The sequence below is a fragment of the Lepidochelys olivacea genome, assembly GCF_965140295.1.
Source record: "Lepidochelys olivacea isolate rLepOli2 genome assembly, chromosome: 10".
NCBI lineage: Eukaryota > Metazoa > Chordata > Testudines > Cheloniidae > Lepidochelys > Lepidochelys olivacea.
This window is the reverse complement of record NC_140420.1, coordinates 35,963,300-35,978,996: the sequence shown is the minus strand read 5'-3', so window position 1 is coordinate 35,978,996 and position 15,697 is coordinate 35,963,300. Positions and strand designations below refer to the sequence as shown.

The 15,697-nt window shown below is 47.4% G+C and overlaps 1 long non-coding RNA gene across 1 annotated transcript; it reads right to left on the bottom strand.

Moving 5' to 3' along the window:
* Positions 1-524: 524 nt before the first annotated feature.
* Positions 525-4,982, bottom strand: LOC311527747. Its single transcript, XR_014713436.1, has 2 exons — positions 4,847-4,982; positions 525-2,040 (listed from the first exon to the last, which is right to left on the bottom strand). It is a non-coding gene; the product is annotated as an uncharacterized lncRNA (long non-coding RNA).
* Positions 4,983-15,697: the final 10,715 nt, after the last annotated feature.

Genomic DNA, 15,697 nt, shown 5'->3' with positions numbered 1-15,697 from the left:
CCGTTTGCTGATAAGGTTCGTGTGTGCGCTTCACATACTCCTGCTCTTGGCTGTCCAAGGTGGCAGACAATTGCGGCATGATAGAAGGGTGTGGGGCTCAACCCCAGCTGCGGGATTTGCAATGCTTACTACCAAGTATAGGGCACTCAGTGCCAGTTGTGGAGTGTGTCTGTGCAACATTCACTACAGGACTATGGGGTAGTCAATGACAGTTGTGTGTGTGTGTGCATGTCAGGCTTATTGCAAAAATGTGAGACACTCAGTCCCCATGGTGCAGTTGTGCATGTGTGTGTTATTGTATGTGTGTGGAATGCTCGCTGCACAAATGTGGGGCGCTCAGTCCTGGTTATATGTGCATGTGTATCATGATCACTATAGAAATTTGGTGATCTCAGCCTGGCAATCATTTTAGTGTCTCTATTCTGAACTCCTTGCTTTCTGTGGATATTTTTCCAGCCCTGGGATGCGCAGTGTACTCAATGCCCTTTGTAGTGTCTAAAACAAAAAGGCCAAACAAAACCATCTGACCCACAAATAATCAGTTATCTTTAATGTTTAACTCCATCCTGATGAAGGCTATTGTGAACTACACACAATGGACAATGCTACCCTGTTCCTGACCTAGGCTTGATTCTCAATTCACACCATCTTCCTTGATTCCATAAATGTGAAGACCCAGCCAGTCTGAGATTGGTATGTGTTGATGACAGGTATCTATTCTAGCATCTGGAAGGGAATAGCCTTTATGTGCAGGAGGGATGAGAGGGAATTCTGAGTAATCATGACACATCTTAAGCTACTGTAGTGGAGGTGACCCAATCCAAATAACTCAGGTAGAATTCTGGGGTCCCAGTTCTTGTCTCTGCCAGCAGATGTCACTGTAAGGCAATCACATAACTGAAATAAATGGTTTCAATGCAGAATTGTTGAGCCCTTTCTAGGACTTGGCTTTGGACTGTCACTGGCCACCCAAGGATTATCGGAACTATAGGGGGGTCTCACACGGTATTTAAAGACGTTGACACAATTATCCCCAGAGTCTGCTACTAAAAGCAGCCCAGAGTTGGAACAAGCCACTCCTGCAGGCTTCCGCAGCCCCTTAGAAACCAGGCAGATGGGAGACCCGCTCTTGGGGAACAGGTGGACTGCTCGGTGCTGTTCATCTGCCACAATTATGTTGCCTTCTACGTCGGCACAGACCCCAGCTGGGTTGCCAAACTGGTGCCCGTATCTGCAGCCAAGGGAGCCCACCAGCTTATGGTTGCTATTGAAGAGCTTCACGTCACCACATTCCTCGCTCACAATGAACCCGCCATCACGTGTCAAACAGACATAGCGGGGTCCACACAGGTTGGAGACGGAGTGGGTATTCTGTATCCTGAAGGCATGGTCCAGAGCAAAACTGTGGACTTTGCCCTGAGTGTAGTCTGCTACCAGGATCCTTCCTGTGGAGTCCACTCCAATACCCCTGGGAGAATCAACCTTCCCGATTTTGATCCACTCCCCTTTGGAAAATTTGGAGTGATGGTTGAAGATGTGGATGGTCCCATTCATCATGTCCGTTACAGCTACCATCCCTGCCCGAGTCACAGTCACATCTTATGGCAAAAAGGATTCACTTTCCTTTCCCTGTTCCACACATGGTAAGGACTGCAAAGTCTGACCCGAGCGAGTGAGGATGTGGACCCAGGGTGCATTCTCACTAGTCACATAGATAGAGCCATCCAGCGAGCAATGGATTCCACTTGGTCCCCCATAGCGGCAGCCATTGGGGTTGGGGATCTGCTGAACCAGGTCATTTTGTCGGTAGTGGAGGAGGTTTCTGATGTTGTCCAGGTCGTGGCAGATGACCTTTGCCTTCTCAGCCAGCTGGTGGACTTGATGTTCTGTCACCATGCCCATCCCATGATGGTTGCTCAGAAGTGGGCTTGCCTTCTGGAGTGTAGTGTCTGATTTCATTTGGAGCATGTAAACAGTCTTCAGAAGTTTCTCCTTCCGCCAGGTGGCCTCCAGAGTATAGTCCATGGCTAGTTTCTCTTCCTGTTTGGAAAAAGTGATACAATCATTACAGTCCCCACTGAGCAATATCCTCTGAGGGCAGAGTCTGATTGCAGATACACTAGTGTAAATCCAGAACAGTTCCATTGACTTCAGTGGACCCATGTATTTAAGACCAGATTCTGGCCTCTTATACAAATATATATACAAGAAATAAAGGCAAACAGGGAAGGGGTTACCCTTGTATAACGTCTGATTCTGAGACTCTGGGATTTCCTAAGAAACAGGGCCACATTCTCAGCTGGCGTAAACTGGCATAGGTCCATTGACTTCACTGAAGATTATACTAGCTGAGGATCTGGTGCAGGGTTTTTATAATTCACAGTGGTGTCGGCGCAGGCTAGCCTACAGGATCACTAGGTCTGTATCTGGTACTCTTTGTGTTAGTGGGCTGGCCCCAGCATCGCTTAATTCATTTTTTTCTATAACTCCATTTATTGAAGCAACACTCAATATTTGCGTAAACCAGTGGTCCCAAAACCTGGGGGGCTCAGAGGAATGTTCAGGAGGGTGCTTCGTGGGGCCTGGGCCAGCCACCAAGGGGGTTGGGGAGGGAGTGCCACTCAGCCCTGCTCTGCCCCCAGCCCCAGCCCCAGCCCCAGCCCCACTCTGCCCTCAGCCCAGCTCCATCAGGCCCCAGCCGCAGCTCTGCTGCTCCGCCCTCAGCCCAGCTCTGCTCTCATTCCCTCTCCACCCCCAGGCCAGCTCCTCCCCCATCCCCAGTTCTCCCCTAGCTTCACCCTCCGCCCAAGCTCCTCTGCTGAGCCAACTGTGCAGTAATGGAGGGGGTTGTGGACGGATTCCATTACTTGTAAAGCGGGGGGGACACGACAGGAAAAGTTTGGACACCACTGGCCTTAAAGAATCAGGCAGATTGTTCAGATGTGGGTTTGCATTGTTTGCTCAACACCAGTTTTGTTTTCAGGTTCAGATGTAGTCAGCAGCTTTGCCAAGTGTGAAAAAAATGGTCTTTAAAGAGTCAGAAGGCATGGAAAAAGCACACAGCATCTGTGTGTGGCTTATCTGGTGACTTGCACTCTGAAATAAATGCCCGTGTATTTATTTTAAAAAATCAGACATTCAACGATATGTAATGCTATCATAACCAATACTAACACAGGGGAGGTTTATGTCTTCCTCCAGAGAGGTTTATGTCTGCTACTGCTGCCCTTAAACTACTGTAGCTGCTCCTTTAACTAAATCAGAAGTGCCTCCTACTTTGAAAGTCAGAGGTTCCACATTCAGTCCCCGCAGACAGTTCAGCCAAGAATGTTGTTACAATTTTATTTGAACCAGAGATCAGACATAGGGGTTGGGTTGGGGATTTTCTTTCCTTCATCTCTTCAAAAAACAAGACAATTAGGAAATTAAATGCACAAAACTCAGGAAATTTAAAGATATGGGCCCCAGTCCTACAGTCGGTTCCACACAGACTGACTCCATTGCAGGATCAGGGCCCTGGTTCCCATAGGTTTCAGAGTAACAGCCCTGTTAGTCTGTATTCACAAAAAGAAAAGGAGTACTTGTGGCACCTTAGAGACTAACCAATTTATTTGAGCATAAGCTTTCGTGAGCTACAGCTCACTTCATCGGATGCATACACGAAACCATAGTAACCTAAAGGGCTACATTACACAAACTCACTGCATGACCATTTTAAATAAGAGGAAACCAATGCACCATGAGTCCGAGCGACTAGAGCCGAATTAACGCTCCTAGTGAAGAGTTTATCTGAGAGAAGTAGCCTTTTTAAAAGTGCCTGTATTTCCATGAACAGACTCTGATTTCTACACATTTGTACTTTTTCAATGAGAACCTGTTTTAGCTGCTAGTGGTTGTTTATGAATGATTACGTTGGCTAGATCTTGTACTATGTTCTTTGCAGCATGTGACTGGTCATCAGCACAAGATGTTGTCACTGCTTCTTGACTAGGTGAGTAAAACTTTCCAAACAATTGCAGGGGGGGAAGACTTCAGGTGCAAGTATCCATCTCAGTGTGTAATTTCCCTTATTTGCATGCAAATATGGGAATGTCTATGAAAACCAGCCATTCCCTAAACAGCCATGCAGACAAAAATCCCATTTGCACAACAGTTTGTGGAAAAGCAAACAAAAACACAGACACAAATATGGTTGAACTCAGCTGTTCTTTGGATCTGAGGGTTGGGAATACAGTGGTGCAGTTTTCTTCTCCATCTACTTTCCACTCACTCAAAGCTCAACTACACTGCAGCACCATGCAGTGACCGGTGCACCTTGGAGCTTGCTCATCGTGCCAATAATAACCACCTTTTGATCAGTAGATCTCAAAGCACTTTACAAAGGAGGTCAGTGGCATTACCCCCATTTTGGGTATAGAGGAATGGAGACACAGAGACATAAAGTGCCTTGTCCTAGGGCATCTAGCAGTAGAGCCAGCACTCTAACCCCAGGCCACACAGGAATACGCACACCCATAGGCATACAGCGTAGGCTCATACAATGCACATCTTTCTCTGAGACTGTCGTTACAATCAGCAGTCATCCCAGCAATAAGCGTATTACATCCAGAGCTCTGTTTGTGACGTCTGAGCTCGGGCACACATTGAGACAGCAACTTAGGTCAAAGGTTTCCGGCTTGCTTAGCTAAACTTGGACAGCTGATTCCATAGCTGGACTCCTTTTCAGAAGCCACTAATTTTGAGGCCTAACTATGGATTGAGGTGCCAGTTTGCAGGTACCTAGATGGGACAATTTTGGCCTAAACAAAGGCATAAAAACACAGCCCAAGAAATACGTTGCATATACCTTGTTCTGCTGTGTGCGTGGAGAGCTTTTCCTCCCACTGATTTGCTGCTCCCCTGTTGCTTCCCACATCCCTGCAGCGCAGGTCTCGCAGGAAGGGATGAGCTGGGCTGTGAGCTGCTTTTGTTGTTAGCAACCGAGCTCAACTCAGCCGCTCACTGTGCCTGTGTCAACATGACTGGGCTGCCTAACCCAAGCAGGGCTGGACTTCTGGAAGCAGAGCAGGCCCGGCCCTCTGGAAGCAGAGCAGGCCCATTGGGAAAGGCAATGCAGCACGCTAATGGGGGAACTACACCTGTAGGGAGCAGGGCCAGGAGGCAGGGAAGTAGGGATTGTCCCATCACTTGCACCTTCCTCTGAGGATCTCAAAGCACTTTGCACACATTAGTGAGTTAATTTTTGCAGCAGGGCAGGACAGGGCAGAATTATCATTCCCATTTTACAGATGGGGAGACTGAGGCACAGGAGGTTAAAGGCCAAATCCTGCCCTGGGCTGTGCTGGTGGGAGAAGAGGGCATAGGGTGCTCAGCACCAGCACAGAGTTCTTACCTAGCTCTCAAGAGAATGCTAGGAAAGGGGCTGTCATCTGTACCTGGAGGGCTTGCTGCTTCTTCTCATGGGGGGCAGGTGTGTCCTGGTAGACTGAGTACAGGGCTGGGGCAGTCGGGACTGCTGGGTCCTTTTACTGACTGTGCTGCTGATTCACTGTGTGACCTTGGGCCAGTCACTTTCCAGCCCTGTGCCTCAGGCTTCCCATGTATAAAATGGGAGATAGTGATTCTTTCCCAACTCTGCGAGGCGCTTTGAGATCAATGAATGAGAAGCTGCTACGCATTATTATTGTCAATGAAGCAGCTCGGAGCCCCTCCGGTGCCCAGTCTGAGCTATCTCATGCCCTGCACTTGCTGGATGACTCTTGTATTAACAAGCAGGTCTGTTCTCCTCCACCCCCTCCAGCATGGCTCTGACTGGTAATGGCAGGATTTGCTCTAACGGAATATGCTACCCAAGGTTACATGGCAAGATGGTGGCAAAGACAGGAATAAATGCCAGTTCTTCTTACGCCTGGATTTATGCTGCAACAACTACTAGACCATGCGTCTCCGCTTCCAGCTTCTCTCCAGTGACCAGGTGTACACCCTGTCTGCCATTATGCTTGCCCTTCTGTTTCCCATCCCGGCTGAAAACTAGCAGATCAAAGACAACCAATGGCCCAAAACAATCAAACTTCTAGGGCATGGGCTCAGGTTTGGTTTCAAGGATGCAGTGGGAGGACCTTTACCTGAGCCATTTCAGCCCCCTAGTGAAAGTGTTGTACATCTGCTCAGCTCAAGTAAGGAAAAGACTCATGACTGTCATGAATCTACCCTTATGACTGTTCCTGTACCCAGAAGAATCAGCTGGGTACAATCTGAAATGTCTGGATCAGAATTTCCCCAAACACTGGTGGGGTTGGGATGTAGGAGTTTTGGTTCTATCTGTTGCAGAGATGGGCTAAAGCTGGGGAGTATGTATCTGGAGCAGAACTTCCCTGAATTTGAATCTACAGGTGGGCTTGGTTCTGTTCAGTGCTGAGGTGGATTCAAGCTATGGAGCATGCATCTGGATCAGAACTTCACCAAAGTCTGGGGATGTTTGAATCTGGAATCTCTGGTTCTGTCCCTGTTGCTGTTCTGTTGCTGAGATGGACTCAGGTTGGATCTGGAGTTTGGATTGTTGTACTGAGCTATGGCTTTTGTATCTAGCTCAGAACTTCCCTGAAGTATGGGGGCGTTTGGATCAGGGATTTCATTCTGTCTGCAGTGGAAACAGCTCCAGCTGTGGAGCTTGGATCTAGGTGAGCCATCTTCCAAAGGTTGGGGGTGTTTGGATTTGGGGTCTCCAGTGCAAATAAATATCATATATAACTAGAGGTGACAAGCAGGACAGTCTCAGCTGGACACTGGGAGGACTGTAGGAGGCTTCAAAAACCATCTCCCACGGCAACAGGGTTTGACCTTTTGTTGCGCTGTTGTTGGTTTGATAAACAAACACAGCCATTGGCCCTTGGGCTCACATTCACCTTTTCAGGACTGTGGCCCTGTCACAACCTGTTTGAGAGCCACCCCTGAAGCCCTAGAGACACCTCTGTCAAGGCAAGGTCCTGACAGAGCTCAGCGCCCTGCCTTGGCCAGGCCCACCTTGGGACAAGGGACTGCAGGGCACGGAGACAGAAGTACTCCCTGCTCCCTTGTGGAGATATCCCAAGTCCCAGTACTAACTGGCTGCCTGGCTCAGTTGGGGGGTGGGCTGGGCTGCAGGGACAGAGATCCAGGGGCCCAATTCAGGCTTGCCATAAGGAGGTTCCTCTCCCATTGATTCCAGTAGAGTGCCCCCGATTGAGCTAGCCCCAGGTGAGTTGTATGAATGGGGTAACTCCTCCCACAGCTCCATTGACCTCCAACAATATTAGGAGCCCTCTGGGAGTTCAGGCAAGTTCTAAAGGGGATTCCCTCTTCTGAAGCCTGTCTGCATTCCAGATGGAGATCTCTGTTGTGGGCATGATAGCTTCTGGGGGAGCATGCATAGCCCACCTGGGGACCTGGAAGGTGCCCTGAAATGCCAGCGGCATCAGGGAGATAGGGGAAGTAAGGCCAAGAGACTATACAGAGAAGCAGTCGACAGGCATCCCAATGTGGAGGACTAATTGTGTTGAAGAAGGTAAGGTTTATTCTTCTTGGTGAAATGGTCTATTGCAATTATTCATCAATTGGCTGCCTCAGGGATCTAGTAACAGGCTGAGGAAGGGGCCTCCCACCCATACCACAGAAGGCAGTGGGGCAGCAGGGTAATGCTATATATATGGGGGTAAATTCCTTCTTGCCCCCTGCATGTGATCTGCTGATTTCCTGAAGAATGAGCTTTGATTACCTAGTTTTAGCCTGATCACAAAGTTATCCAGCCCTTTAAAAGACCAGCCACAGAATGTGATCATATAGATCCTGCACAGGTCTCAAAAGAACATGCATATCTTTGCATTCACTTCTGCTGTTTTTAACCTCTGTCTGGGATAGGCACAGGGAAATCCCCCTTTGAGGGCATACTCTCCCTGCCAAGTACAAAAGGAGACAGAGAGCTTCCCCTCTTCCCTGGGACAACTATGGTGGAGCTGGGAGGTCATATCCCTGAACAGGTCTCTGGAAGCATCACTGCTCCTTCCCCACTGCCCATGTGTGGCTCTCTCCTAACTCGGATGGCAGAGTAACAGCTACTGCCTTGAGGAAAAAGCAAAAGAAATATCCCGTATCTTCTCCACACGCCCAGCCCCTCGCCATCAGCAAGTAGGAGAGTGCAGAGGACCAGTTACCTATACAGCCAAAGACACATATAGTTTCAGTTCAGGTAGATTTCATTAACCCTTTGATTTTGGGCATCTCCATTCCCAGAAACATAAGCAGCAGCTTTAGGGATCCTGAAAAGGGCTACAGCCTGTTTGGCAATGTCATCATTAATAATAATAAAAATACATACCACCGTGCAAACACCAATGCTGCTCACTACCTTCCCACTCAGCCTGGATGTTTGACTGCAGTTTCCCCATCTGGTCACCAGGAGGCTTAGTCTATCTAAATAACCACGGAAGAAAAATAACTGTCAATAATTAAAAAACAAAGTGTGTGAGAGAGACAGAGTTTACCAGCCGTGCATTTTAAAACAATAACTGAAGTAAAAGCAGGTTTCAGAGTAACAGCCGTGTTAGTCTGTATTCGCAAAAAGAAAAGGAGTACTTGTGGCACCTTAGAGACTAACCAATTTATTTGAGCATGAGCTTTCGTGAGCTACAGCTCACTTCATCGGATGCATACTGTGGAAACTGCAGCAGACTTTATATACACACAGAGAATATGAAACAATACCTCCTCCCACCCCACTGTCCTGCTGGTAATAGCTTATCTAAAGTGATCATCAAGTTGGGCCATTTCCAGCACAAATCCACATTTTCTCACCCTCCACACCCCCCACACAAATTCACTCTCCTGCTGGTAATAGCCCATCCAAAGTGACAACTCTCTACACAATGTGCATGATAATCAAGTTGGGCCATTTCCTGCACAAATCCGGGTTCTCTCACCCCCTCACCCCCCTCCAAAAAACACACACACAAACTCACTATCCTGCTGGTAATAGCTCATCCAAAGTGACCACTCTCCCTACAATGTGCATGATAATCAAGGTGGGCCATTTCCAGCACAAATTCAGGTTTTCTCACCCCCCCACCCCCATACACACACAAACTCACTCTCCTGCTGGTAATAGCTCATCCAAAGTGACCACTCTCCCTACAATGTGCATGGTAATCAAGGTGGGCCATGTCCAGCACAAATCCAGGCTTTCTCACCCCCCCCCTTTTTTTTTTCTAGGGACACACACACACACACACACACAAACTCACTCTCCTGCTGGCAATAGCTCATCCAAACTGACCACTCTCCAAGTTTAAATCCAAGTTAAACCAGAACGTCTGGGGGGAGGGGGTAGGAAAAAACAAGGGGAAATAGGCTACCTTGCATAATGACTTAGCCACTCCCAGTCTCTATTTAAGCCTAAATTAATAGTATCCAATTTGCAAATGAATTCCCATTCAGCAGTTTCTCGCTGGAGTCTGGTTTTGAAGTTTTTTTGTTTTAAGATAGCGACCTTCATGTCTGTAATTGCGTGACCAGAGAGACTGAAGTGTTCTCTGACTGGTTTATGAATGTTATAATTCTTGACATCTGATTTGTGTCCATTTATTCTTTTACGTAGAGACTGTCCAGTTTGACCAATGTAAATGGCAGAGGGGCATTGCTGGCACATGATGGCATATATCACATTGGTGGATGTGCAGGTGAACGAGCCTCTGATAGTGTGGCTGATGTTGTTAGGCCCTGTGATGGTGTCCCCTGAATAGATATGTGGGCACAGTTGGCAACAGGCTTTGTTGCAAGGATAAGTTCCTGGGTTAGTGGTTCTGTTGTGTGGTATGTGGTTGTTGGTGAGTATTTGCTTCAGGTTGCGGGGCTGTCTGTAGGCAAGGACTGGCCTGTCTCCCAAGATTTGTGAGAGTGTTGGGTCATCCTTTAGGATAGGTTGTAGATCCTTAATAATGCATTGGAGGGGTTTTAGTTGGGGGCTGAAGGTGACGGCTAATGGCGTTCTGTTATTTTCTTTGTTAGGCCTGTCCTGTAGTAGGTAACTTCTGGGAACTCTTCTGGCTCTATCAGTCTGTTTCTTTACTTCCGCAGGTGGGTATTGTAGTTGTAAGAAAGCTTGACAGAGATCTTGTAGGTGTTTGTCTCTGTCTGAGGGGTTGGAGCAAATCCGGTTGTATCACAGAGCTTGGCTGTAGACGATGGATCGTGTGGTGTGGTCAGGGTGAAAGCTGGAGGCATGTAGGTAGGAATAGCGGTCAGTAGGTTTCCGGTATAGGGTGGTGTTTATGTGACCATTGTTTATTAGCACTGTAGTGTCCAGGAAGTGGATCTCTTGTGTGGACTGGACCAGGCTGAGGTTGATGATGGGATGGAAGTTGTTGAAATCATGGTGGAATTCCTCAAGGGCTTCTTTTCCATGGGTCCAGATGATGAAGATGTCCTCAATATAGCGCAAGTAGAGTAGGGGCATTAGGGGACGAGAGCTGAGGAAGCGTTGTTCTAAATCAGCCATAAAAATGTTGGCATACTGTGGGGCCATGCGGGTACCCATAGCTGATCTGAAGGTATACATTGTCCCCAAATGTAAAATAGTTATGGGTAAGGACAAAGTCACAAAGTTCAGCCACCAGGTTAGCCGTGACATTATCGGGGATAGTGTTCTTGACGGCTTGTAATCCATCTTTGTGTGGAATGTTGGTGTAGAGGGCTTCTACATCCATAGTGGCCAGGATGGTGTTATCAGGAAGATCACCGATGGATTGAAGTTTCCTCAGGAAGTCAGTGGTGTCTCGAAGGTAGCTGGGAGTGCTGGTAGCGTAGGGCCTGAGGAGGGAGTCTACATAGCCAGACAATCCTGCTGTCAGGGTGCCAATGCCTGAGATGATGGGGCGCCCAGGATTTCCAGGTTTATGGATCTTGGGTAGTAGATAGAATATCCCAGGTCGGTGTTCCAGGGGTGCGTCTGTGCGGATTTGATCTTGTGCTTTTTCAGGGAGTTTCTTGAGCAAATGGTGTAGTTGCTTTTGGTAACTCTCAGTGGGATCATAGGGTAATGGCTTGTAGAAACTCGTGTTGGAGAGCTGCCGAGCAGCCTCTTGTTCATATTCCGACCTATTCATGATGACAACAGCACCTCCTTTGTCAGCCTTTTTGATTATGATGTCAGAGTTGTTTCTGAGGCTGTGGATGGCATTGCGTTCCGCATGGCTGAGGTTATGGGGCAAATGATGCTGCTTTTCCACAATTTCAGCCGTGCACGTCGGCGGAAGCACTCTATGTAGAAGTCCAGTCTGCTGTTTCGACCTTCAGCAGGAGTCCACCTAGAATCCCTCTTTTTGTAGTGTTGGTAGGGAGGTCTCTGTGGATTAGTATGTTGTTCAGAGGTATGTTGGAAATATTCCTTGAGTCGGAGATGTCGAAAATAGGATTCTAGGTCACCACAGAACTGTATCATGTTCGTGGGGGTGGAGGGGCAGAAGGAGAGGCCCCGAGATAGAACAGCTGCTTCTGCTGGGCTGAGAGTATAGTTGGATAGGTTAACAATATTGCTGGGTGGGTTGAGGGAACCATTGCTGTGGCCCCTTGTAGCATGTAGTATTTTAGAAAGTTTAGTGTCCTTTTTCTTTTGTAGAGAAGCAAAGTGTGCGTTGTAAATGGCTTGTCTAGTTTTAGTAAAATCCAGCCACGAGGAAGTTTGTGTGGAAGGTTGGTTTTTTATGAGAGTATCCATTTTTGAGAGCTCATTCTTAATCTTTCCCTGTTTGCTGTAGAGGATGTTGATCAGGTGATTCCGCAGTTTCTTTGAGAGCGTGTGGCACAAGCTGTCAGCATAGTCTGTGTGGTATGTAGATTGTAATGGATTTTTTACCTTCAGTCCTTTTGGTACGATGTCCATCTGTTTGCATTTGGAAAGGAAGATGATGTCTGTCTTTATCTGTGCAAAAGCAGTTTAAAGTATGAACCCTGTCTGCTTCAATGTCGCATCCATTCTGCCTCTCTAAATTCTTCCCTGCAGGTTGACTGTGATACAGAATTTTCACTTCCTGTCCTAAACCCATGGGCCGTGTTGCTTTGTGATATTAAACAGCTGCAAAATTTCACGCCAATGGAGGCTACGTCTCAGTGCTAGGTGACACCATCCCCCCTTGTATAGTTTATATGATAGTTTGTTAAGGGCTTTGGGATTCTTCGGGATCTATAAAAAAGCAAGATCTATCCATCTATCCAGAATAGGGTGGACCAGGGGCCCATTTTTTGCCACTGCCTCCCCCCACCTTTCCTCTACCCCCAAGGTCCTGCCCCTCCAGCCAGGCGGGCAGCTGGAGCCTGGCCAGGGAGCCCAAGCAGCAGGGGGTACTGCTGCGGACCCGCCACTGCCCGGGGTGGAAGGGCCAGGAAGAGCCCCCGGCCCATGTCCCTACCCCGCAGGCTCCCCACCCAGGGCAGGTGGAGGATCTGTGGCTCCTCACAGCTGCCTGACTGTGTGGCTGTGGCCGGGCTGCGGCTCCGAGGCCCCATCCCTTGGCTGAAGCCAGTTTGGGGTAAGAGCCGCATGGCCAGGCAGCTGTGGAGAACTGTGAACCCTCTATCTGCCCTGGGTCGGGGACTCATATGGCGGGGACATGGGCTGGGGGCTGCTCTTGGCCATCCACCCCAGGCAGGTGGAGGGTCTGCGACTCCCAGCCCGCTCCAGCTTCTGGCTTGGCTGGGGGTGGGGCCTCAGGTGGAAGGTATGGAAGCGGCAGGGCCCCTGGCTTCTCCACTTTTGGGAAGGCTCCGCGGGGGCTAGATCTATCTATCTAATCTTAGCTTGCAGTGTTGTTGTAGCCGTGTTGGTACCAGGATACTAGAGAGACAAGGTGGGTGAGGTAATATTATTAGAGCAACTTCTGTTGGTGAAAGAGATGAGCTTTCAAGAGCAGAAGTTGGTCACATTAAAGATATTGCTTCAACCACCTTGTCTATCTAATCTTTGGTACTTACACAAGCTCCCATTTCCATAGTATCTGAGCTTCATTCTCTGGTCACCTATCTATTTACATTGCTATGCCAATGATTAGAGACTGTTGTAGTTAAAGTTGCAGGAGCATTTCCATGTCCACTCCCTGTTTTCAGTCACTCGTATCTTTCACCTGTTAGGCTGAAATTTTCCATGCTTGACCTTTGTCTAAAGATGGATTTTGGGAGGGGAACTCTGAGCAAAAATGGTTTCACCATTTTTGAATAGGAGGGGAATGAAACAATATATATGCTTTTGCTTTCTAAAGTACAGCAAAAAAAAGTCTTTGGGTGTTTCTTTGACAGTTCTGTAGCACAAATGGTTGGGGTTATAAAGGTGAAATATGGCACTTCCAAACTATGATGGCAAAGCTGTGAGTGGGAGTCATTCTCTGTGTGTAGTAGCAGGACAAGTTCTAGTTGTGATTTTGTCCTTTTTAGTTCTCTGAAGCTGTCTGGTTTCCTGTAAGGCAGGACCAGGCTGATGGCTGGAATTGTTATGCTAGCTGACTTCTTGCTTGCTGTGTGCCTTACTGTGCTGCTAGCATAAGGGGGTGTTGTTTCAAAGGAGAATTTGAAAGGATGCTTGAACCCTAATAGCACTGGCTATATTACTCCTGGGCACTGCATTCTCTCTCCCTGTTTCCCTATAGCAGTTTTACCTAGCTGTAAGGAAGTGGTATGCTTTGATTTTGAGTGGCAATTTGGTTTGTCTCTTATATGTTTCCTATGCCCTTTGATTGACTGGCCAATAACATTTGTAAGATCATAATATCTGGGTCTTTTTTTCTGAGACACGTTGTGACTGGTCCCTTCCCCGCCCCCGGGTGCCACCTGGAACTGGGGTACCACTGATCCCCCTGACCCACCAGCCTGAGCTCCCTCTCACACTGTGGTGCTGTAACAAGTTGCTAAGCTCTCCAAGCTTGCTCTTTCACCAGCATACACACAGGTAGGGACACACCCAGCTGCAGCACTACACACAGAGTTGCTGAGATCAGCTTTGCATGGGGAGGCAGCTAAGGCACCTCCCAGTTCCTAAGGCATGCACCCCACTTTGGAGGGTAAACGCAAAATTGTACCGTGTTGCCCTGCACAGAGAACTGTACAGTGTAAGCTCATGAAATTCGCCCCCTCCTTCAATGTGGAGAGAGATAGGCAACAGCTTTCTGCCCCAAGTTATAATTTCCACACACACTAGTTTTAGACAAAACAAAAACAAGTTTATTAACTACAAAAGATAGATTTTAAGTGATTATAAGTGATAGCAAACAGATCAAAGCAGATTAACATAGTAAATAAAAAAACAGCAAACTGATCTTAACACACTAGAAAGGTAGGATATGAATTAGAAAATTTTCACACTGAGTGATAAACAGGCTCGCAGATTCTTAAGGCACAAGCTGCCTTGGCTTTCCCAGGTTTTCACACACAGGCTAAAAATCCCTCTAATCTGGGACCATCACTTTCCACAGTTCAGTCTTTGTTCCTCAGGTATTTCCAGGTGTGTTGTTGTAGGGAGAGTGAGGTACCATCGTGATGTCATTGTCTCCCTTTTATATCTGCTTCCCACTTGCTCTTTTGTTTTGACCTGGGTCAAACAGTTCCCATTGTGTAGTGCTATCTCTGAAAGGTTTCTGTTGTACACAGTCCCTGGGGTAATCCTTGTGCTTGTGTGCATTTCCTCAATAAGCCATTAACATTGTTTGGCTTTTTTACTGTTGTACCTGAAAGGCTGCTTGTGGGTGTTTTCAACCTCACAACACGTTTAAGTAATACATACTTAGCCAAACTTCATAACTTACATATGATGATGGCATATACAATCCAACAAGATATTAATGTCTAGCAGATCAAGACTTCTAGAATGATACCTCACAAGGCATATTTTGTACAAAACATATCCTAATTACATGATAGTGGTGAATATTGGGGTGTCAGGATGTCACACATATAATGGACCAAATGCTCCATAGAGTGGCTTTAAATTTAGGCACTTAACTTTGAAAACCTAAATTTTGTGGCAGCCCAAAGCTTGGGCACTAAAATATTGGATACTCAAAATATGTGGACACCCAAAATTGAGAGCTGAATAGAGGCCACTTCGGAAATTTGGTCTTAAGAAATTAACTCCATGTGACTCCAGACCCAGTAACATACAAGTGAGGGGGTTAGTCTGGTTTTCTGATGACCATGGCATCCAGGTGAGGCATGGAGCAGCAGCTCTCCCCAGATTCATAGATTCCTACATTCCAAGGCCATCGTGATCTGGCCTGACCTCCTGTGTCACACAGAACATAGGGCTTCCCTAATTTATTCCTGTTTCAACTACACCTATACCCCGATATAACATGATCCGATATAACACAAATTTGGATATAACGCAGTAAAGCAGTGATCGGGGGGGGGGGGAGGCGGGGGGCTGCATGCTCCAGTGGATCAAAGCAAGTTCAATATAAAGTGATTTCACCTATAATGTGGTGAGATTTTTTGGCTCGCAAGGACAGCGTTATATTGGGGTAGAGGTGTACTTGAAGCAGATAACTTGGGGATCTGTTCTTGTCATACTTCCTGGACTGTGTGATTGCTTGTAGGTGCTATTTTGAAGTAGGAGGCTAGTGACCCTCTGTGGTCACCCCATATTCCCATACAACTTGTACCTTCAGCAGTCAAAACTGGTGCA